Raw genomic sequence first — 23,219 nt, 5'->3', positions numbered from 1 at the left:
CACATCACTTAGTGGAATATCACAATTGCTAAGGAAGTCTGACATGACACTGTGTCTCTTTTCCAACCTCATCATAGCTGGTGACGTACACACACACACACACACACACACACACACACACACCTCCCTTTTGGTACAGTATAGCATGCAATTCTGTGTCATACAATGATAACTGCTAGAGATTCATGCATTAATAATTCTCTCTCATTTAATTGTTAGTCAAAAGACAGAATACTGTATGCTTTGAATACATTCTTAATTTAGGAATAGCCAAGGAGCCTGTATAAAAAGAAATAACAGGGCTGGGGATTTAGCTCAGCGGCATAAGCACCTGCCTTGCAAGCAGGCAGTCGTGAGTTTGATCCCCGGTACCGAAAAAGACAAAAAAAAAAAAAAAAAAAAAAAAAGATTTTATTGAGAACAGAAGAGCAAGCTGAAGAGAACTAACACAGACATGACTTGTCTACTTGATTTTTGTCCTTTCCACTTTCTTTCTGACTACTCCATTTTTCCAGCTAAACGACTTAAAAACACATTTGCGTCAATATGACGTAAGATCAGAGAACACCTGGCTCTCTAAAGCTACGCACGAGTAGATCTTCTGTTCCTTTTTGAAAGCAGGACTCAAATTTTGATAAACGTTTCTTAGCGGACCAGGGCAGAATGAAGAGAGACTAAGAGACTATGAATCGAGTTAGGAAATTTTCCAGCTTGCATAAAACTGTAGAGATGGATGAACTCAACTAGCTCACGCTCTGCTTTGTAAGACACGATAACTCAGATTCACCGAATTTGGGAGAATTTTCTAAAATCAAACTGTTTTCAGAACCTAAGGTTTAAAGACACATTTCTGATCTCTAATTCTAGAGTTCTTTCATTAACAGATAACATTAAAATCACAGGTAAGAGTTTTAAAAAGTATGAAAATGTTGTTTATAGAATTAAAAACATTTACAAAAGGTACATTTTTGTACTTTCACATATTATTCATAGGTGAAAACTAACAAACTGGAATTGAGCTTTTTTTCAATCTTGCGTGCAGAAATATTGGTAATATTCTTACTGAAAATATTAACTATGTTGAATTTTTAGAAATCCCAAATTGGAGATTTTCAAGCAAAACTAAATATCAAGAAAATGCCTTCGGGTTAAAAAGAATAAATCACCTTTTTTCCCTCATATTCTTATTTGATTTGTATTCTTTTTTTTTTAGTATAAATGACAAAATTACATACATTTAAAGTGTACAGCATCATTTTTGGGGATATACGTACATTGTAAAAATGATTACTACAGTCCTGCTAATAAGCATACTCATCCTCTCACTAACTTGTACTAATTTAAAAGAATAAATTTAACTGTAACCTAAACATTGCTTGTTAACAATCTTAACTTACGGAGGAAGCCACACTGGAAGCTGTTGCTAAGAAGAACAAAGCCCAGTGTCAGAATCCATCTGAGTAACGTGGAGAAAAACATGTACAAAGGAAGTCTAGAAAAGCCAGGGACACAGCTCAGCAGCACAGCACCTGCCTGGCAAGCATAAGGTCATGAGTTTGATTCCTGGTACCAAAAAAGTTTCCATATAAAATATATACAGATTTTAAATTTAGCAACGCAATCAGTGTGTGTATCGATCATCTACAGATATTGTATACTGCAAAGTATGAGTGTGGAACACAATCTCCATATTATTTTTGGAATAATTTTTAAAAATATATAATCTTTCAGTCTAAAGTACAATAAAAAGTGAAGTTGATTTATGTTTTATTCTCTCCCTATTCATTCTCCACTGAGGTATCTAAGTAAAGGCCATCCTGCTCCACACATGACATCCCAGTGTGGGGACAGATTCCAGGGTTTGATGACAAAGAGGTGGGACCTACCAAGAGTGTTCTTTCTCAATCTTCTCTCTTACTAGACACTCAAGGATTAATCTCTGTTTATATCAAACAACATACCGAGCAGAAGAGTGGGAAGTAGGCATTCAAGTAATGGTTTTAATGTGAGCAGCGGGAGTTTAATTCTGGCCATCACTTAGGCCTTCTTACTTTTCTGGACTGTACTTTAGCTCTTCTAATTTGAAAACATAATAGGTAACTTCAGTTTGGTTGCAGAGACAATTACATATGGCAGTCTATGTATTAACATCATGGCACTTGTTGGTTTTAAAGATTATTAAAATTCTATTTTTTTTTTTAACTTTTTATCGGTATCAGGGATCGAACTCACCACCGCCTGCTTGCAAGGCAGGTGCTTATGCTGCTGAGCTAAACCCCCAGCCCAAAATTCTATTTTTTAAAAAATTATATTTTTTAAAATCAAACCATGATGGAAAAAAAAAATAATAGCCACCAGTCTCAGGCTGGTTATTTGTGAAAATGTCACAAGTTAAAAGAGAATGATGCGTGAATGTACACCGTAAGATGACAGATTTTATTGATGAACTATAGAATAAATTTATTAGTTCCACATTCCCTAAAGAGCCCAAGTGTTCTGCAGAAAAAAATTTTTTTAAATTTTATTTAAAAGGAAAAAGAGAAAAAACAAAACAAAACAAAACAGTGTAAGGGTACAAGTAATACAGAACTACAAAAAAAAAAAAAAAAAAACAGTAAGAAATCACCAGTTAATAGATTACATATTATCATCTTAGAGATAGTTGCTCAAATCACAGTATCAAAGCATACAAAGTGGACATTCAAACAGTGAGACTGCAAACAGTTGTGTTCAATGATCCAACCAAAAACATTAATATGGTCAGCTATTTAACACCCCTAAACACTCTTGCTGTTGTATCATTTAGAACTCTTTTTTTTTTCCCTCTCTTTTTTACAACAAAATTTACACATTTTGGGTTTTTTTACTCCTTAGTTCTTATTACTTTTTTTTTGGGGGGGGGGAATAAAGTCAAATATGGCAAAACAAAGCTGTCAGTCAAACCAAGGATAGACATAGCACATGATATAAAACAGAGTACAAGGTTATCAACAATGGTTATCAACAATGTCTCTTGTTTCCTTAAAAAGAATTGTCTATCTCATTATATATTATAAAGTTGAACAAAACAGTAGAGAACAAGACCAATAAAACTTAAGCATTGTAAACATTACAGGACTTCCAAAGGAGACAATAGTCAAACCAGAATGGGCATCTTAGTGAATCTTATTGCCTTCAAAGTAGTTGCCTATACCCTCAAACTTGATACTATCATACAGAGTGGAACAGAGTCTAATCAGTCAAAACAAGATAGTGTGAGTATTACAGGACTTCAAAACAAGTTAATAGGAAATCAAAAAAGTTACTATTATATACCCTGCTAATTTTTAAAATTTTTCCCCTTAATTAAAAAAACATAAAAATAACTAAATAATTTTTTAATGAATAAGGCAGAGATTGAGATAAAACAGGACGTAACAATATAACAATACAGGTCAAAGCATGACTGTTTCAGCAACCTAGTGGTTCACCACCAAATAACCTGACTTAATAGTAGTTACCATAGTGTCTGTCTTTTTCTTTGAACTATTTGAATAAAACTTCATATACTATAGCTTGAAGTATTTCCATATCAAGAAGCCTAGAATAAAGCCTTTCCAGTTAATAAGTGAAAACTTTATATGGCTTCAAGGCCACATAATGGGGAATCATGATTACCACATATTTTTATATATTTGAATCATTACTTACATTAGGGAAACTATTCGGTATTCACATATGCGAGATTGATTTATTATGACTTATGAGTATGGTCTCAAGCTGTGGCCATTTATTGATAAATATCTCAATGTGATCCTTCTTTATAGCTGAATAATATTCCATTGTATAGAAATACCACAACTTTTTTATCCATTCCTCAGTTGATGGACTGAGGTTGGGTTGTTTCCAAGATCTGGTGATTACAAATTGTGCTGCTATAAACATAGGTGCACATATATCACTGTGGTATGATGCTTTCAGTTCTTCTGGGAATATGCCTAGAAGTGGAATAGCTGGAACAAATGGGACTTCCAATCCCAGCTTTTTGAGAAATCTCCAGACTGACTTCTACAAAGGCTGCACCAGTCTACACTCCCACCAACAGTGCAGGAGAGTTCCTTTTTCCCCACAGCCTCTCCAGCATTTGTTGTTGTTGGTTTTCTTGATCCTGGCCATTCTTTCAGGAGTGAGATGATATCTCAGTGTGGTTTTAATTTGCATTTCTCTAATGACTAATAATGATGAACATTTTTTTTTGTATTTATTTGCCATTTGCATTTCTTCATCTGAGAAGTGCGTATTCATCTCAGATGCCCATTTTTGGATTGGATCTTTGAATTTTGGGGGTCTGAGTTTTTTAAATTCTTTATATGTTTTATACAAGAGTCCCTTGTCTGAGACAGAGTTCACTAAAATCTTTTCCCAGTTTGTGGGTTTTCTTTTTACCATGCTGGAGATTTGTTTTGACATGCAGAAACTTTTTAATAAGAAGTGGTCCCAGCTATTGATTCTGACAAGTATTTCCCATACTGCAGAAAATGTTGAGTGTTGTCTTTGTTACTTTTCCTCATTGCTAAGACAAAATACCTATACTTCTGTTTTCTGAAGTCCCTTCCTCTCTTTCCATCTAAGACCTTTGCTTACTATTTATGACAATTTGTCCCACTTTAACCCAGAGATAAAGAAGAAAGTTTCATGTCACTCACAATTGCTAGAAGTTTCAGTCAATAATCAGCTGGCTCCAAGGTAGTGTGGGTTGGCGGGGGGCGGTGCAGAGGAGCAAGACTTCCTGCAAAGCAGAGGACAGCAGGGTGGTGAGTGAACAGCCAGCAGTATGTGACAGAGAACCACCACAGCCTTCTTTATGTCTTGTATTCTAGCCAGGCTACTACCCCTCAGGGTGAGTGGCAAATTCACACCCAGGGGTGGTATCCCTGATACTTACTCCCAGATCTTTGCCAAACAAATCAGTAGACTGAGTTCGTGTCCACACACCCTTGATCCCAGCATCACATACTCTGGACCCAGCCACCTCTGAAAAGCTCACCTATGATCAGATGAGGTTTGGGGGGATACCTAGACACAAGCCATAACAAGGGTGAAGCACTTCAAAGACCAGTTTAAAATTAGAGATGGAGAGGGAAATATCACCAAGCTTTATGGTGATATTTGACTGACGAACTTTATTTTTGGAGTAGTATGACTCAAGAATACATTTCCAAAATGTATGACAAAAAAAAAATTTTTTGTCTTCCAACTTTTTCCTGCCCTACCCCTTCTGTAAATGGAAAAGGTTGCCTGAATTAAATCAGATCTTCTAAAATGAGTTAATCTTGACTGACTTTTTTCTAGACTTGTGGTAAACATAAAAGAACATACATCTTGATTTGCAATTACTTTAAACAGATAATAAATTTAATTTTTAAAAATACAGTTGTGTCTTAGTAGCAGTAGTGGATTGGTCCCAGAATGCATGTGAATATCAAAATCTGGAGATAAAATACTGTCATATATAGCCAGTATACATGATCCCATATACTTCGGATCATTTCTCAATTATTTGTGGAAATTTATATGCTGTAGATGCTATACATGCAAATTTCTTACCTTATATTTAGGAAATAAAGATGAATAAATAAAGTTTGTATTTGTTCAGTAATGACACAATATTTTTTCTGAGCAGTTCCATTCCTTTTGCCTTGAATCTGTGGATGTGGACCATGGATATTTAGGGATAACTATAATACTTAAAAATATATTTTATCAGTCAGAGTTATAGGGCAACCAGTCATTGAATTAATTGCAATTAAGCAATATTCTTAGATGAAGTAAAGGATACTTGTGTTTAACATCGGTAACCTCAAAATTCAGGACCAAGTCTTTAATTACAAAGCTCTGGCTGAGATCTTAGCCTTTATCCCACGTGGAAATCAGTATGTCAGTGCCTCCTACTCTTGGCGTGATAAAAAGGTCACATCTAGAGTCTGCTTCTATTTTCTGTCCCTTCAAATCTTTCCATCTTAGACCTTTGACCACTAACTATGACAGCTTTTCCCTCATCTTTTTTCTCCACCTTGGCCGCATGTGAGGTGAATACTAGAGACTGTAATCTTGAGATGTAGTACTGTGTTCTTAACCTACTAAGCTCTTAAATAAAATTGAGTAATTGGCAGTTTGTTGTTTAAGTAAATTCTTACAATTTTTAGTATGGATATTTTTGACACACAAAATTTGATTTTCTCTTCCTTTTTTTTCTTTCTTTTCTTCTTTCTGTCCTTCCTTTCTTTGATTTCTTCCTTCCTTTCTTTGATTTCTTCTTTCTTCCTTTCTTTCTCTTTCTTTCTTTCTTTCTTTCTCTCTCTCTTTTTTCTGTCTTTCTTTCTGTCTGTCTGTCTGTCTCTCTGCCTTTTTCTTCTCTCCCATTCTCTTTATCAGAGGGATATTTGTAGACTGACATCTGCTCACCCTCTTCACTCTCAACTGAGTCATCTTCCTGAGATCACTTACCACATCAGCTTCTGTGGTCTCAGATTCTCACCACTCACTCCTCTTCTAAGTCCTGGAGAGCTATCCTCAGAGAAGATTGCAAGCTTCCCCCAATAAAAAAGATAAAGACAGAAGCTGCTATTGCTTTCATGGCTCAGCTTTGGCAATCACTAAGAAACCTATCTGATGTATCAGGATTGTTATCCAAAGCTGCCTCTGACTTAATGGATCTGACAGTCATGGAGGATGGCTGTCAACAATGCTGATTTCAATTCTGCAATCAAGGCCAATTTCAAAGCTGGCTAAGCCCTAGCACTTCAGTAGGGTGGTCCTACTTCAGATAATTGGTTGAGATGGTTCAGCTGGAGTGAGTTTGAATGTCAAACCTGGGCACATAAGGTCTGCTTAGACCACTGTCTCAAACTGAGAGCAGTGTTAGCATTGGGCTATTGGATATGTTAACACGACTTAAAGTAGTAAAAAATTGGCTGGAGTTTACCTTCAAGAATCTGTTACTTAGATCAATGGCAAAGAGAAAGGCCAATGATCAGGCTGCCCATCCACAGGCAAGGTAATCATCTTCTTCCTCAGCCAATTCCATAATCAACACTGGAAATAAGAATAAAAGCATTATCTTTATGATATTTGGAAATACCTTACAGGAGATATTTCAATTTATTCTAGGTCTGAAATATTCTTTTCTTCAAAGAATTTGATATCTAACAAAGGAATAAAATTATGGTAATTTTCCATAATCACTGTACTATATGCTTGTTATAGCTTCAATGTGATAGCAATGATTAAAATTGCTTTAATCATAAAGTAATCTGTGTTGGACAAAAAGGACCAAAGCAACTGTCACTCTCAATAATAAGGGATCAACGTTCCTCATCAGCAGGTTCAGTCTGGGCATGACACAACCTTATAAAAGATGACAAGTAACAAATGTGAAGGAACTTTTAGCCCTTTAATTTAAAATTCAGTCAAATTTCAGTGAATTAAGACTCCATACAATCTGTTCAAAAGCAACAACCAGAAGAAAAATTCATGGAAAGGACTGCATTCCCAAACCAAAATAAAATGCAGTCATACGACAAACTAAGTTTTTCTTACATTGGTTTCTTTTTTTCTATTTCGGAGTAAAAACTAAAAATATGAGAAAGGTTTTCATGAAATTTTAAGTCTACCTAGTTATGAGGACATATTCATTAATACCGGAGGGATGTGGCAGGTGTTTTAAGGTAAAGACACACTATAGAATTCAAGACATAAGAATACACTGTATCTAAAATGACAGCCATTGTTGTCATTTATACTTTTACATTTATCTTGCACAATCTGAAATAACAAGTGAATTAACATTGAATAACCTGAAATAAATAAATAGATGTATGTTTTCTTTTTGCAGACAACAGAGACACGACAACAGATGCGCTGATAGACCAACGAATTTGTAGATTGTTCATTTCGGTTTAACATTAGGCATATGATAACAGGATGCATTTTATTACAGTGACACAGATGGAGATTTGTGGCTTTGTGTATACAGAACTACAAGACAGGTGGGATGCACATTTTTATTTGCAAGCAGCACCTGTCCAAGTTACTTATGGGATGAACACATGCTATGATACGCTTCATCACCATCTTACAAATGCTGGCTTCTGAACACTTTTAAATGTCACTAAGAATTTTTTGTGTGTGTTTCAGTCATTAAAATAATTAGTGGCATTCTTCTCATATTTTTATGTCGTTCATAACCAAATCATTTAAATACTTTCCATTCAATGCAGAAACTCCATGATGACTCCCAGGTTTGATGACTTTAATACAGAGGTACATGTTTATAATACAGTTTACTGTATAACTACCTTATTTGAAATGTACCTTAGGTTCTGCTTTGGTGGAACAACTACCATCCTTTGCTGCTGTTGTTCTTAATCTGAATTTGGGATGGTCGTGATGGAGACAGCCCCTCTGTGCTCTCTGCTGCATCATTTGGACGTTACCCAACTGACTAATTGGCTTTAAAGAGTTATTTCCAAAGTGACTCTGCCATAACTGACCGCCTACTATCACCTGCTGATTCCTTCCCATTTGATCTTCCCCCAGATTGACTGCTCAATATATGGGAGGTGATTTCCAAAAGATACGTGCTAAAATACAGGAAGTAGAAACTACCGGTTCTGTAAACTGGCCCACACACTGTCCTAGAGTTCAGTTTTATTATATTCTATTGGTCAAGCAATCACTTATCCTATAGGAAGGAGCATAAGCTCAGTTCATGAAGTTTGACAGTGACTTGGGGATCATGGATTAAAGTAACACGTGACAATGATTCACTCACTAAGTTGATTAGAATTTTTCATCAGGTTAGTTTTTAACTATTATACCACCTATGTTTTGTATTCTTAGAATACTTCTTTGAAATTATTATTTTGGACAACAACTCACATGTAAGAAGAAACATGTGGTCTGAAATTGAAACTCACAAAAGAAGGATCATTACTTAGTAGAAGTAATTCTTCAATGTATGTCAGGATGATACTCTAAGATTCCTCTTGGCACTGACCAATTGAAACAAAATTACTGACAGAACACAACCCAGATTAAGGTCTTACAGTTGAGAGGTCAATGGTCAAAATTTGTATCACTGGACTAAAATCAAAGTCCAGTGGGGGCTGCGTTCCTTTCTTGGAGAATTCAGAGGGAAATCAGCTTTCTTGATTACTTGAAGTTCTAGTAGTTCCCACATTTCTTAGCCTGTGGTCCCTGTCTCTCTTTTCAATAAAGCTGAGAGTACAGCAACCTCCATCCCAACCATTGATCACCCCTCCTTCGATCAATCCATCTCCTTCTGTGATGCTGCTGTCACATGCAGTCATCCTACAGGATGATTTTGGTTGTGTGAGGCCATCCATCTGGATCTGACCCCACAACCCTGATATCAGGGCCCTACCACCATCAGATCTACTCAGTTCACAATAGTAAGCAAAGCCACAAGCGCTGAGTTAGTGTGGACAGCCTTTAGAGGGAGGTTCTTACTCGGGTAAGCATAATGTTCTTATTCAAACCAATCAAATACTAAGCAAAATCAGCCAATTTGATAGTATAATGTCAATATGAAGAACTTGAAGCAGAAGTTAATTGGAGATATTTGGAGCAAGCTTAAAACAAAAATTTAAGTATAGTGGTATTTTTTTTTTTTTTTCTTTTTCTTTTTATCCGTACCGGGAATTGAACTCACGACTGCCTGCTTGCAAGGCAGATACTTATGCCGCTGAGCTTAATCCCCAGCCCCTTATAGTGGCATTTTATAGGTTTCACTTGCTTGTATACTCTTTCACTAATAAACACACTTTTATAAAATCTGTTTTCTAAATTAACAGACCTAAGGTCCAAAGATGTTTACAGTGTAGAATTTCACACATTTTAATTTATAGCTTGATTATGAGCTTGTCTGTTCTGAGAAACAGATATGAAACAAATCACAATGGAGTTTTTACCTTTTCTCTCAACTCACTGGAAACAATCTTCTTTTAAGACATGTTTTACTTTACATGAAGTTAAGATGTTCAAACCCAAACAGGATTTAAGTGAAATTTTTCAGGGAATCGTGGTGCTGTATGTCATGAGGAAAACCGTAACAGTATTTTGCACCATTGTCTCCGAGGTTGTCTGCACTCCACCTGAATTTGCTGTGTGCCTGAACATTTTACATCTACAACGATTGAACACGCTTTGCAAATAAGGCAAACTTAGGGTTTAGACAGTTTGTCATTTGCAGCGTTTTCTTCGCCATCAGTGATAAAAGTTCCCCAGGGACCTCTGCATAGTAAATAAATTCAAATGCTTACATTTGCATGTCTCAGCCTTATTTGTGTTGCAATATGAAGCAAAGGTTGTGGATCTCAAGGAGAGTAAAAAGCAGCATCCCTGGATAAAGCCAAAATGTAGGAGGCATGTGCAGAAAGCGCTGGGTTTGGGTGCAGGGCTTGTGGCTCATGTAGAGGGGACTTGCAAGTAAAGAAGCAACTCTGGGAAGACTACAGAGAGGGCATTGCTGCATTTATCTCCAGACTTTCTCTGAAAGCAAGCCAGTTACATAGTCAAGTAGCTCTACAGGTGACAAAATCTCAGCAGTGGGTGAGAAGGAGACTCAGTGATGCTGATGAATACAGGGGAAATTCTGATTAAAAAAAAAAAAAAAAGATAGGCAGTATCTGTCTTTCCATAAGCAGATGAATGGATAATGAATTGATAAAGAAAACATGGTATCTATACACAGTGGAGCATTACTATTCAATAAAGATGGATAAATTTGAGTCCTTTGTAGGAAAATAGATATCATATTAGGTAAAGTAGATCAGATATACAGGCTTAAATATCATGCAGTTTCTGTTATGTGAGAAACCTAAACTAGAAAGGTAGACTAACAAAAAAGCCAGATAATATTAGACAGATAGAGCTTTTGCAAAATTAAAGAGAATCAAAAGATAGAAGAAGAGAAGAAAGAGAAAGCAAAAGAATGATAAAAGAATCAAGACATGTCCTGTAGGTAACTAACAAGAGGAAGTCAACCATTAGACACTGCAAACATGGACTAATGTAATATAAAAATTGGAAAAAAAAAAAAGATGGGGAAAAGGAAACTTTGGATTTAATTATCAACCAGCACAAAAAGGGTGCTTTCCCTTAGCTGTGTGTATATATGACAAAGATTAAATACCAATCAGATGATTTGAGACATTAGGTGCAGTTGGAAAATGTTTCATCAAGAGCAAAATAAATCCTATGCCATGTTTGGTTGTTACTTGCTAAGCAAAACACAGAAAGAAAGCATAAAAAAAAAGCAATCAAGCAAAAGAAAGAAAGTAGGGAAGAAAGAAAGAAACAAACAAACACAAAGAAGGAAAGAAAGAAGAAAACAATGCAAACTTTATCACACTGAGAAAAAAATCCATGGATAAGTTTTTCTGAGCTGAACAAAATGTATAAGTGTCTTGGAGTGTGTATCCACCACAGCAGGGTTAAGGATCACAAATACAAAGCAGATATAATATATGTTAGATGCATTCCTGGAATCAAAGTAGGATTTGGACCCCAAATCTACATTGTGTTGGACTACAAGAAAGAAATGTAAATCTTTAAAACTAACATGAAATACTTTTTTCACAATTATGTCCGTTGATACCAAATGTAAGCCAAGTATGCATTACGGATTCATTCTGTCATTCATTCATTCAACTGTCCTTAGCTTTGGGTGATAATGTTCAGGCTGACAAAGGTCTTGAGGCTAAGATGTTTTCCTCAGTGGTCTCTGGTAGTGATGGGCAGAACCTGAAGTCCTGCAAACATATGTTTGTTTCTCAAGTACAGCAAAAGGACATTAGGGAATTTCATCGCCACCTACAATAATCTCATTTGATAAAGCTGCTGCTTAGTATGTCTTGTGCTGCAAAAAAGACAAAAAAAAAAAAAAGAGAGAGAGAGAGAGATCAAAAAAGAGTATGCTGTTAAATTCAATAAAACAATGTCAAACCTGCCATTGTTATAATTTAAAAACATCTAGACTAGAAATTAGACCATGTTTGTACTTCTTTTTTTGTACCAGGTTGAACAATTTTTGGTTGAGGCAATAACCTAATATTTGAGTTTACACTTGTCTCTAAATAGAAAGTAAAGGAAATGCAGGAAAGTGGAGGAAATTATCTAGCTGATGTGACTTGCATATGTAGCCGTATGATACTCACGGCTCAACTGGAGACAGCTGAGTACCAATTTTATCCTTATTCAGTGCCCTCTGGTAGTGTCAACTGGTACTTTGATTCCACTGACTGCTAATACCAAGCCCCCTGTAAAAAAAAATATGGTTCTGTGTTCTGATTCAGGGGGAGTCTAAGAATCTGTCACTCACTCAGGAGAGGAAAATTCACTGTATCAGTCCTGACTGATCAAACTTCTCATAGCCCACAATTCTAACCCAGTCATAATGGAGGTCGTTTGCCATGGTGAGTGTCATGGCTCCTCCTGGAAGCACTGTCTGCGGAAGGGAGGTGGAAGTCTGTCCAATCCCCAGAAACGGGGGAAGTACAACACCAGAAACTCTTAACCTATTTCATTCTTACTGTACGTTTTCTGCAAAATAAGAGCGTATAAATTACAAATGCATTACTTACCATGTCTGCAAATGCATATGATGATGTACATAATTTTTGTTGGATGAATATATTAATTGTTCACATTAGAGGTAATTCTCAGCTCACCAGTGAGCAGCACTATGGCAACAGTCTTCTCTATTCAGCGTCTGTTCCTTAACTTTGAAGGCAGTTTATTAACATCCACAGGGGTTGTTTTAGGAATTGGAAAGGGAAATTTATCCAAAAAAATCACTCATCTACCAAAAAGAACATTTTTGAAAATATTTTTAAAAATATGTTGGTAAAATTTTCTAAAATGTTTGGCAATTTGGTACAAATATCAAATATTTAAAACAAATTTAATGACAGTATTGGCAAATAGGAGGTTTTAAAAACCAGTGCAATAAGATAAAATGAGATACCCAGCTTAATGGGGAAAGGAAATTTCCTACCTAAATGTCTCCAGTAAACTGCAAAACTTCAATGAGTTATATCTTTGTGGAAAGTGCTGTGCTTGTCTTTTGGTTGGAAATAAATCTGGAGAAAAACATCACATCAAATAGAAAACTGAAATAGAAAAGATTAAAGAAACTTGCGTAAATGAGCCCACTTATTTCTAAATGTTCAGTTGCTTTTCCTTTGCTCTTTTAGCAAAACTGAATATATAAGTTTTACATTTCAACTAGAAATTTCAAAGTCCTAAAAATTCTTAAATTTTTCGTCACAAGTGTGCAAATCATATGACATTATATTTAACCTTGACTAATCCTTTATAGAAGAGTCCTACAACCCCAGTAGATGAAATCTCTACATACACTGGGAGAGTGTTTACTTAGAGAGGTGCACATATACATAATCTACTTAAAATTATGAGCCAAACATAAATTGCATATATATATATATATATATATATGAAATTTTGTATATGCATATGTATGTATTCTATATAGGAATTCTAAACAAATTTGTTACTTAAATATATTTGCTAGATATTTGACTCTTACATTTGAGTATATATATATATGATATATATATATATATCATACAAATATATGTACACAGATGTACAATTTAATTCTCCATTTAATCATTAGAATTTAAAAACTCGCTTTTAATGTCACCTTTTGAAGATTATGAATTTTAATCTGTTTTCTCTTTTTGAATTGTGGTACATCATAAAATGCAATCCTAAAAGAAAATTGTTGAGATGAAGGTGGAGACAGGAAGGCCTTTTGTTCCTTTAGCTGCCTGATGCTGCAGACAAAGCCACAAAGGCAAAGATGATTGTACACGCCCTCCTCCACCAGGTGAGTCGAGAAGAGAACTTTAAATCCTTGATGCTCTGAAAATTAGAACAATAACCATTTACCAAATAGCCTTTATTTGCCTTTCCCCAATTTTTTGTCTTTAGAGACACAAAGATACTTTTTTGCATTGTCTGTTTGAAGATTTGCTTCACTTTTTAGAAGTTGCCCCACCAGCTGAAATTCAAAGCCACATTTTTGCTGACTTTAAATTCCCTGGATTTCTCCCTTGTATATATAGAAGATATATGCTGATAGAATTCTTTTTTCTTTAGTCAATGATTTTCATTTCAAGTATTCACCAAAACTCAGAACCTATGAGGGCAAAAGAAAAAAATATCATTTACTTAAAGAATCAGTTTTAAAAAGAATAAAGCCACATTGCGTATGATTAATATGATTCACCATATGCCTGAACGAATAAAAAACTGATTAGCTTAGTTTTCTATGTAAGGTTTTCAGGAAGCCAAAACAACCAGCCATCATAATGAAAATGAGTTGAATATACAAGTGTTAAAATTCTTTTTCCTTCCAGACAGCAAATCTTAATACCAATGTCTTTGAAATAAATCTGAGGAGAACAGGTGGTTCCAGAAACAATGAGGGAGCTTGATTAACCAAAGAATGTGAAGGATTCCTTTTCTTTACCATGCAGGAATTTCTGGTGTGTGAGAGACAACTTCAGTGACTTCCTTTGAATGCAAAACAATTACTGTGACTTTGATTATTTGGAGACTCATTTCCTTATACTGATATATAAAAAGCTGGCTGGGTATTTTTTTTTTTTTTTTCTCTTGAATTGGCTGTAAGCATTGTAAATAAGGTTAGCTGAGGTGCTAATATGTAGTCTCTAAAGCCAACAGACTGTCCTGTTTCCTCACATAGTGTTCTCCATAGAGTACAGAATATATACAGGACATGAGCACATGTGAGATGTTAGGGCCAATAGCTCCATGCGCGTCAACTGCATAAGCGCCTCAAAATAAGAGGCTATGACTCCCCAGGGCACAATAGTTTGCATATCTAAAACCAAAGCTACAGTCTCCCAAAACAATCCTAATGCTACTTTAATTGGATTATCTTTTGCCTATCTTTATCTCTGCAATTTACAGAGATGTCATTTTTACACCTGGCTAGCCAGCTCAAGTTATTCAAGTAATTCCTTACATGCTCACTGTCACTCATCCCTGAGCCACCCCCCTTCTTTCACAAGATAATAAATACTGGGGGAGGCCTAGGATCAAGGCCTTTGTCAGCATGTCCTCAGGAGTATTGGACTTAGGACCTCTTGGCTGACCTTAACTTGGAATGGTGTTTTTATTTTTGTCACAGATTGCATTGGTGGTAGATTGGAATTAACTTGCTGAGGTTCTAATAATGTCTCATTGGGATTACAAATATAACCTTTTGGATTGTGAGGAAAACTAAGAAGAGGATTACAATACTTGGATGACTGAACTCCATATTTGGGTTTACAATATGGTGCTTGAAGCCATTGGAGATAACAAGGTAGCCATGGTTTAGGTGTCTAGGAATCAAGACTGCTAGAAAAGTACAGTGGTGAGTGTGCAGAGGCCAGTAAGTTAGTCTGCTTAAAATTAAAAGTGTTTTAGATAGCAGAGATAAAATAAACACAGTGATATAACTGAGAATGCAATTACATAATGATTGTTGTTAAGTCAAAAAGAAAAGTTTTGATTCTCAGCCCTAACACTTACTAGTTGTGTGAGTTAGGGAAATTTTTACTAAACAAGCTGCAATTCTGTACTGCTACTAGTATACTGAGATGCACATGGTGAGGGTAACATGAAAATTATATAACTTACATAACTCATGTCTTAATTCAGGTCTTGGCATAATGTGAATGCTTACTTTTACAAATAGTGGTTAAGATTTTAAATTTGATTTTAAAACAAAGCAATAGAGATCTAGTGATAAACACAATTTAGAAAAACATATATGTATGGTAAGAGAAAAACATCTTACAATATTTTTACTCCAACAGAGTCTCCCTCAGTAGAGAGAAATTTTGTATATTTCTGGTGTTCTGTTACATATCAGGGACATACACATTTACGAGAGGTAATAAAAATAAATAACCTTCGAGGTACTCTAATTTATAAGTAATATTTTTAAACGCAAATACTCTAAATCTTATGGAAGAGGTATTGGAGAAGATTAATTCTGATTTGACCATTTCTTTAAAAATGCTTCTCACCCTCTTAATCTGTTTGTTTTATGGTATTTGTGAACAGGTCATTCCTCTCCTGAGAAAGGTCTGTTTTGATTTTCAGGAAAAATCAATACAGGAAGGCCTGTGTGTTCTTTTTAATACAGGACATGTGTGTTTCTTTTAAACAGCTATAAGAGCTTTGGTAATCCTCTTCTTTAGTAAGGATTATTTGTGGTACCTCTGATTGTGTTCAAGAGGCAAAATACACACAGAAAAGATCTCTCCAGTCTGGTGAACGCAGGTGCAATCCAAATCTAATGTATATTTTAATAGAGTATTATAGCCAGTTTTGCTTTGAAGGTTTTCCATGTACCCAGGTTTCTGTTACAATGTTGCTATGAAGTATTTTGTGCTGGTTGTAAAGTAAATTTGAAGTGGTTGGATGTAAAATGCAGTCATAATATGTTTATTTTTCTTCAAATTCAAGTTTTGCTGTATACCACAGTATGAGTGTCAACTTTTTTCTATATTGCTGTGATTTGTGATTATTGAATACTTTTGTCATTCTCTTTCAGTCCAGTATAGTCTTGTAAAATATTATTCTCCTCTTTAAAATACAAATTTTATTCTGTATCTCAGTTGTGAAGTACAACATAACATACCCCTAGTTAGTGAAATAGCTTTGTAGTAGTTAGTTTAATAGCTTTGTAACTCAGTTATTCACTTGTAAACCTGAGAAAATTCTGCCTTGTTTCCTTTCCTTAAAAAAGTTTTGTACAAATCAAAAGTATTTTGCATTAAATTTTCTTAGAATAGGGATGGGGATCTTTGAGCCCTAAATTCACTGAACAATTTAACTCCAGGAGATGGGAGGACTAAGTCAGAATTTTTTTTTTCCTTTTTCTTTATAGTTCATGCAACTCAAGTATCATCAAAATACCTACAAATATTTATTTCTAAAATATAAAAGTTATAATCACTTATTGGAATCAAATGCTACAGGAAAATTATAAGGCAGAGACTCAGCTTTGATTCTAGCTTTCTGTTGATAAGCACTTTTAACTAGGTCACATCCTTTCCTGCTGATTTGTAATGATATGACTCCAAATTTTCCTTACAAATATTTTTTAGCTCTTTTTAATTAATCCATCATTGCACTCTCAGATACCATCTTAAAATAGTTTGTTTTTTAATTCTTAATGTTGAAAACTAAGAGTTTTCTTTAACCTTATTCAAATATGACTTGGCTACTCTTTTTTTTTTTTTTTTTTTTTTTAAAGCCAGTCAAATTTAGTAATGCGGGGGGGGGGGGGGTGGACTTGGCTACTCTTGAACTCTCAAACTTTCTTTTGGATTTTAAAACAACTAGTAGGAACTTTAATTGACAGTGCACTGGATTTTCATTGGGCATTTTACAAGAAATATTGTTTTCTTTAAATGACAAGTATACCCACGTGTAAAGTATCTTTCTTTCCACTTATTTGGAGGTTTTTCCTGTACTCATTCTGTTTGTTTGTTGTTATTTTCCTATATTCATTTTGTCCACTGGAAAAAGTTTGTATTTTTATTCGCAAAGATTTATTAGTTTCTTGTGATTTGTTATAGCTATAGTTTGAAATTTGATGCTGGGTTTTTCCCAACATACTTTTTTTTTTTTTGCTTTTATGTAAGAACAGACATTTATGTTCAGATTTTGGCTACTATAAATATGTAATGAAATTTAGCTGCTTCTTTTATATATCGTTTATTTTAAATAGATAAAACTCATAAATGTGAACATATTAATACAATTATAAAAGATATCCTATTCCCTACCGTACTTTAAAAATTATCATTATGATGATAATCATGATTTATAGTCAAACTGGCACGAATGTTGCAATTACTAGGTATTTATAGTTTTTTTTTTTTTTATTCTTTATTTTTTGGTTTTTGTAGTTCTCAAGAGCAGGATCACACTATGACATGTAGGGACTATTGAGATTTTGAAGTGCAGTGTCCCCCAGAAGCCTTACACACCCAGAGTTGGACCTTCTGGGAAATGATTGGACTGTGGTGATGATGTGAATTAACCCAACCTAATGTCCCCATAGGAAGTGAGCCTTGGTGTGAACATGGTGGGGAGAGTTCACTTCCCGCTCCGGGGCCCTTCACTCCCACCTTCCTGGCTCCCACGACGTAAGCATCTCTCCACTTTCTGCCTGGAGCCTGCTGACTAAGCAGTCAAACTCTGGAAACTGAACCAAAATAACTTTTCTTCTTTTCGATTTCAATTGTCTGGTATTTTCCCCCAACAGTGAAGAGCATAAGTAAAATGACATCCCATCGGACTCATCTTTTAAAGTTTACATCACCTCCTGTAAACATCAAGCAGAGGGTGCAGTCTTCAATACATGGGCCTTGAGTTTCACGTATGACCCTAAGCGTGGGCAGGGGTCAAGGTATAGCATGGCGAGAACTGGAAGACTTAGGAAGGGCACAGGCTATGGAGTGTTGGCCAATTTGAATAATTTCCATGGTTTCTTGGGCATAAGTCTTTTTTTTTTTTAAAGGGGATAAAATTAAACACAACAAAACAGAACAAAATAGAACATAAGAAAGCAATGTAAGAGCTATAAATTCCAGAGCTACACAACCTGAGATCTTCACTATCTATCATGTTGTCTCTTGTTTTCTTCCAAATAGTTGTGTATGTCTTCACATACAGAGAATTCATACAAAACAACATAGTATAAAACTGACCCAAACAGAATGAGGAAAGTGTTTTAGGTCTTCAAACCAGACAGTGGGGAAGTCACTAATGGCTGTTGTAGAGTCTCTCGTTCTCTTCAAAATATCTGTCCATACTTTCATGTATATTGAAGTTCAACAAAACAAAACAGGCAAGGTGGAGGGGTTGCTTGGTTTCCCTGTATGCCAGGTCCCAGCATGGCACCGGTCCCAGTAAACATCAGTGGCTTCTGTCCTGGGCCACGGTGCTCACTAGCGGGGGAGAGGTTGCTTGGTTTCCTGGCGCTCTGGTCCCAGCATGGCATGGGTCCCAGTAAATGCTGGGGGCTCCCGTCCTGGAGCACCACAGCCTGCTAAGCTCACAGCTGCTCACTGAGATGGGGAAGGGGGGTAGGTTTGCTTCAAGCTATTTCTTTCTAATGAATTGAGCATTTCACTGCCCAAGTTCTGAAATGGCCAACAGACCATAGAAAGACATCTCTTTAGGCTCGGGCTTGAAACCAACAGCATCAGGAGCTGCTGGCCTTGATTCAGGGCCAGTAAGTCTTATTTTTAAGCATTATCACTCTTATTGGAGTAGCAATATATAAAAGCCAGGTAAAGAAAGTGGTAGATGTATGGGTTACAGACTGACAAAGTCCCAGATACCAAAGCACTGAAATACAGAAAATAAAAATGCATGGCTAGCATTCCACCTCCAATTCTCACACACCGATTTCAACCAGAAAACAGTGTTAATAATCTCATTGTAAAGATATTCTCTGTATTTCTAGATTTCACAATTGTATTTTTCACAAAGAATTGGATGCTGTGCACTGAGATGCATTTCTTTTACTTAACAATGTATGTCAACTATTTTTTCATATTGGTACAAATTTAAATTTTCTTATATCCAGTTTATCAGCTGCAGAATTTGATGAAAATGCTACAGTATCATTTGTTTTACCATTCTTTTGGGGGAGGACAGAGAGTTTGTTTCCGTCTTTTACTGTCATAAAGAATGGAGCAATGAATGTGCTTATCCCTGTATAATGAGCACATTTACATTTATTTATAAGAACAGAAGAAAGCTCTTGATCCATAATGCCAAGCATCTGGAATTACATATTGATAGGATTTTCCACACAGAGGGAGATAATATAAAGTAAAAATGGCCTTTATTCTAAAGATGCAGAGAGAAACTCCATGACCGCTGGGGCCTGGCTTTCTCTGCTGGACACGTGGTGTGAGGGGCATAAATATAGCTTTGGTCTGGGGTGGTGCCTAAAGGGGGGATGCCTGATGCGTGAGTAGCTGATTGCAATTCTTTTTGCGCCACAGATAAGTTGCATAGGGGCCGGGAAAGTTTCCTCAAGGTAAACGTAGTGTCCTATCTAGGGTAAAATCCTTTCACATATATTGACAAATTTTCTTCCAGAGAGTTCATAAAAATTTATTCTTCCATCAACAATGTTTTAGGAAATTAGTTTTTCTCAAACTAAAGATCATTAAAAAGGATGAAAATTCCCACATATATAAACATACACACACATAATGTATGGGTGCATATTTAAAACATGTACATATATTAAATATTTTCATAGTATTTTATTCAGAGTTCTTACAATTCCGGTATACTCAAAATGGGTTTTTTAAATTGTTTCTTTCTGCAAGTCTCCTTTCTACTTTTGATGAGAGCTTCATTAAATACTTTTGGAAAAGTTTTTCCTTTCTATCTTTACTTGAATATATTAGAAAAACTTCACATATTTCTTGAATGCATGGGACAACTTGCTTTACAAACTGTTGTGACTTAATGTATCACTTCCAAAAGCAAACAGGTATTCATAAATCTCACCTATGTTACTGACCCTTTTGCTATTTTACAATTTGTGTGTGGTAAGATTTAAGGAAGTTTTGAAGGTGTTGAAAGTTTTAAAGTATTACTTAATGAGTCCACTTTTTAATTTAAAAAAAAATTTAAAAAGCAACTTGGGCTTGAAATAAAGAAATGACTTACATATAAATAGATTATAATTCTCTATGTTAAATAATCAATAAATAAACCTATATTCAGTCCATTTTCTACACACAAAGAAAGAAAATCATCATGTGTGCTATCTACTAATAGCACTAAATTTGACCCATTTAGCTTACTAGTTTTGGATTTCTCTTTCTTTTATTTTATATACTCTGTATTTCATGATCTTGTATGAAAAAAACGGCATAAACAGTGATACAAGATACCAAAGAACACACCACAAATAACCATATTGTAGCACCACACTGCCAGGCTTAGGATCCTTTCCTAAGTAGCTTTGCTCACTAACTTTCTCCCCATTCTTTGTGCCCAAATGGAGGGAAACCATCCACATAAATTGTGCTCCCTTCTTTCACCACTTTTTTTTTTTTCCTTTTGAATGCTTGGTTTTACTGTTATTTGAGGAGATACAGCATTTTCCACTGATGACTCCCAGGAGGAAGGGGAGATGGTATCCTGTTGTCAGCACCTTGTTCTCCTTCCAGTGTTACCTCTCCTTCCTGTGAGTCAGCAGTTCCAGTGACAGAACAATCCCTTACCCAACCTAACAGTCATAGAGCCCACAAGACACTTTCCATGATGCAAATCATATTTCTGAGATGGAACAGAAACCTTTTAATAACGATCTTTTAAATGTCTCTAGTCGCATTCTTGGCATCTGTCAGTACGATAACAGAAGGATGCGATTTATTTTTTTTTCTTCAAATTTTAATTCTCATTTTTATAAAGAAAAAGTGTTGGAGATATAGCTCAGCAGCAAGGCACCTGCCTGACAAGTGGGAGGTCCTGAGTTCAATTCGTTTCCTGTTTCCTGGGGCTTGGGGGTGGGAATGCCAATCTCCAAAAGATTACATTTTTATAAACAAATTAAACTCTAGAGGTTTGTAAAACGCCACTGCATTCTTTGACTGCTATAGGGAGATGTCTTTGAAATACTTTGCAGTTGCATAGACATTAGTGAGCCTGGCTGTGTTTATGAGCAAACATCAGTTAGGAGGTTTCTTTCCTTTTCCAAGAGTTTTATCATGAATATCCCCTTGTGCACAAGATCAGTTTAAGGAGAATGAGAATACATCAGATATAATTAAACTCTATATTTTAATCCCTTCTGTTCTCAGGACTCATTCTAAAGCATGCAGTTATATTTGTGGAAACTTAATAGAAACAGAGTCATTTTTAATGTACTGTGTTCTAGTTTATTTATTGTTTGATTCTTAAATTATTTTCTCAAGCCATGTGAAGCCAGTGAGTTCTACAAAGCAAACACTGCATTCTTTTGAAATTTTAAGGGATGTAATGTGTGATTAAATTGTGAGTTAATTATGTAACCAACCCAGAGAACCTTAATGAATGCTTTTCTAGTGGCAAAATGTTTTAAATAGGAGGGAAAAAACCTGCTGTGTCAGTGACAGATTCACTCTTTGGGTTTGTTTTATGTGCTAAGTTGCAAAAGTGTTAGCCAACAAAATACTGCCTTTATGAAAACACTTTTTTTTTTTCCTTTCTGGCATTTTTTAAATGCCAAATTTCCAGAGCTGTTTGTAAGCTCAATTTAGAGGGCAAGTACTTAATATCCAGACTGGTTAATTACACCCATTATTACTCAGAAAATAAAATTATATTAGCATATACAAACAAGAGCACCATTGAAAATCTTCTCTTATCATTTTCTCCTAAGACCTGCTACACTGGAAATGACATTATTGTTATTTTAATAAGTGGAAATTACCCTAATCCTTTCCTCTCTCTCTCTTTCTCTCTCTCTCTCTCTCTCTCTCTCTCTCTCTCTCTCTCTTTCCATTAGCATAAAGCTTTTCATTTGCAAAGGTCACAACTAAAAGGAACAATTTGGCTTCCACTCCAGTACCAAGGGATACCACTTCAGTGGCTTTTAACAGAGAAGAATTCTTGAGACCCAAATAAGCATGTCCTAGGGTATTCAGTATTCAGACCCACTGAGCCATGAATCCAAATGTAAGACCACTTTGCTATTTCGATTTTTTCTCAGAATTAAAAACAAACATTTAATAGTGTCTTTCAAATTTATTCCCCACTTATTTTGATGACTGTGTTTGTAAAACATTTACTTTTTAAAGAAATAAAAACCAGGATTAACACTGACCCGTAGCTCCTTACTTAATTTGAACTATGAATGAATCATTAAATTATGTAATTTTTATTATCATTAAATTTTGTGTCCAAAGTTTTTCTGTGAGGAAGAGAGTGAAATTCAGAGATGCAAAGGAATTTGCCCAACGTCAAACACTTGAAAGCCCAGTCTTCCCTAATTCTGCTGCATCTGCTTCCTGGCTTTCTAGTCTACCCTGCCTTAGCCATCCAGCTCCTATCACTCATCTCTCCCTCTCCTTTTAAAATCTAGAGCATTT

General features: G+C 35.5%; 1 long non-coding RNA gene and 1 other non-coding gene across 18 annotated transcripts in view; both read right to left on the bottom strand.

Moving 5' to 3' along the window:
- The window catches only part of LOC101788399 (uncharacterized), a 91,183-nt gene that overhangs the window by 10,073 nt on the left and 57,891 nt on the right, over positions 1 to 23,219 (bottom strand). For 2 of the 17 annotated variants that reach the window (XR_010049923.1, XR_010049909.1), the window contains 3 exons: positions 5,587 to 7,074; positions 4,925 to 5,055; positions 4,686 to 4,768 (listed from right to left, as the gene is read on the bottom strand). This is a non-coding gene — a long non-coding RNA (uncharacterized LOC101788399). Of the gene's footprint in view, positions 1 to 4,685; positions 4,769 to 4,924; positions 5,056 to 5,586; positions 7,075 to 11,623; positions 12,863 to 13,057; positions 13,173 to 13,726; positions 17,350 to 23,219 lie in introns of those variants that run through there. The other 15 variants (XR_010049921.1, XR_010049917.1, XR_010049920.1 and 12 more) reach the window with 15 other exon arrangements.
- Positions 19,217 to 19,352, bottom strand: LOC111755490 (small nucleolar RNA SNORA2/SNORA34 family). The gene has a single exon (XR_002790039.1). It is a non-coding gene; the product is annotated as a small nucleolar RNA SNORA2/SNORA34 family (small nucleolar RNA).

The sequence above is a fragment of the Cavia porcellus genome, unplaced genomic scaffold (genome assembly GCF_034190915.1).
Source record: "Cavia porcellus strain 051 isolate PalLab524CR breed Dunkin Hartley unplaced genomic scaffold, mCavPor4.1 scaffold_9, whole genome shotgun sequence".
NCBI lineage: Eukaryota > Metazoa > Chordata > Mammalia > Rodentia > Caviidae > Cavia > Cavia porcellus.
The sequence above is the reverse complement of the archived record's forward strand: the minus strand, read 5'-3'. Positions and strand labels throughout refer to the sequence as shown.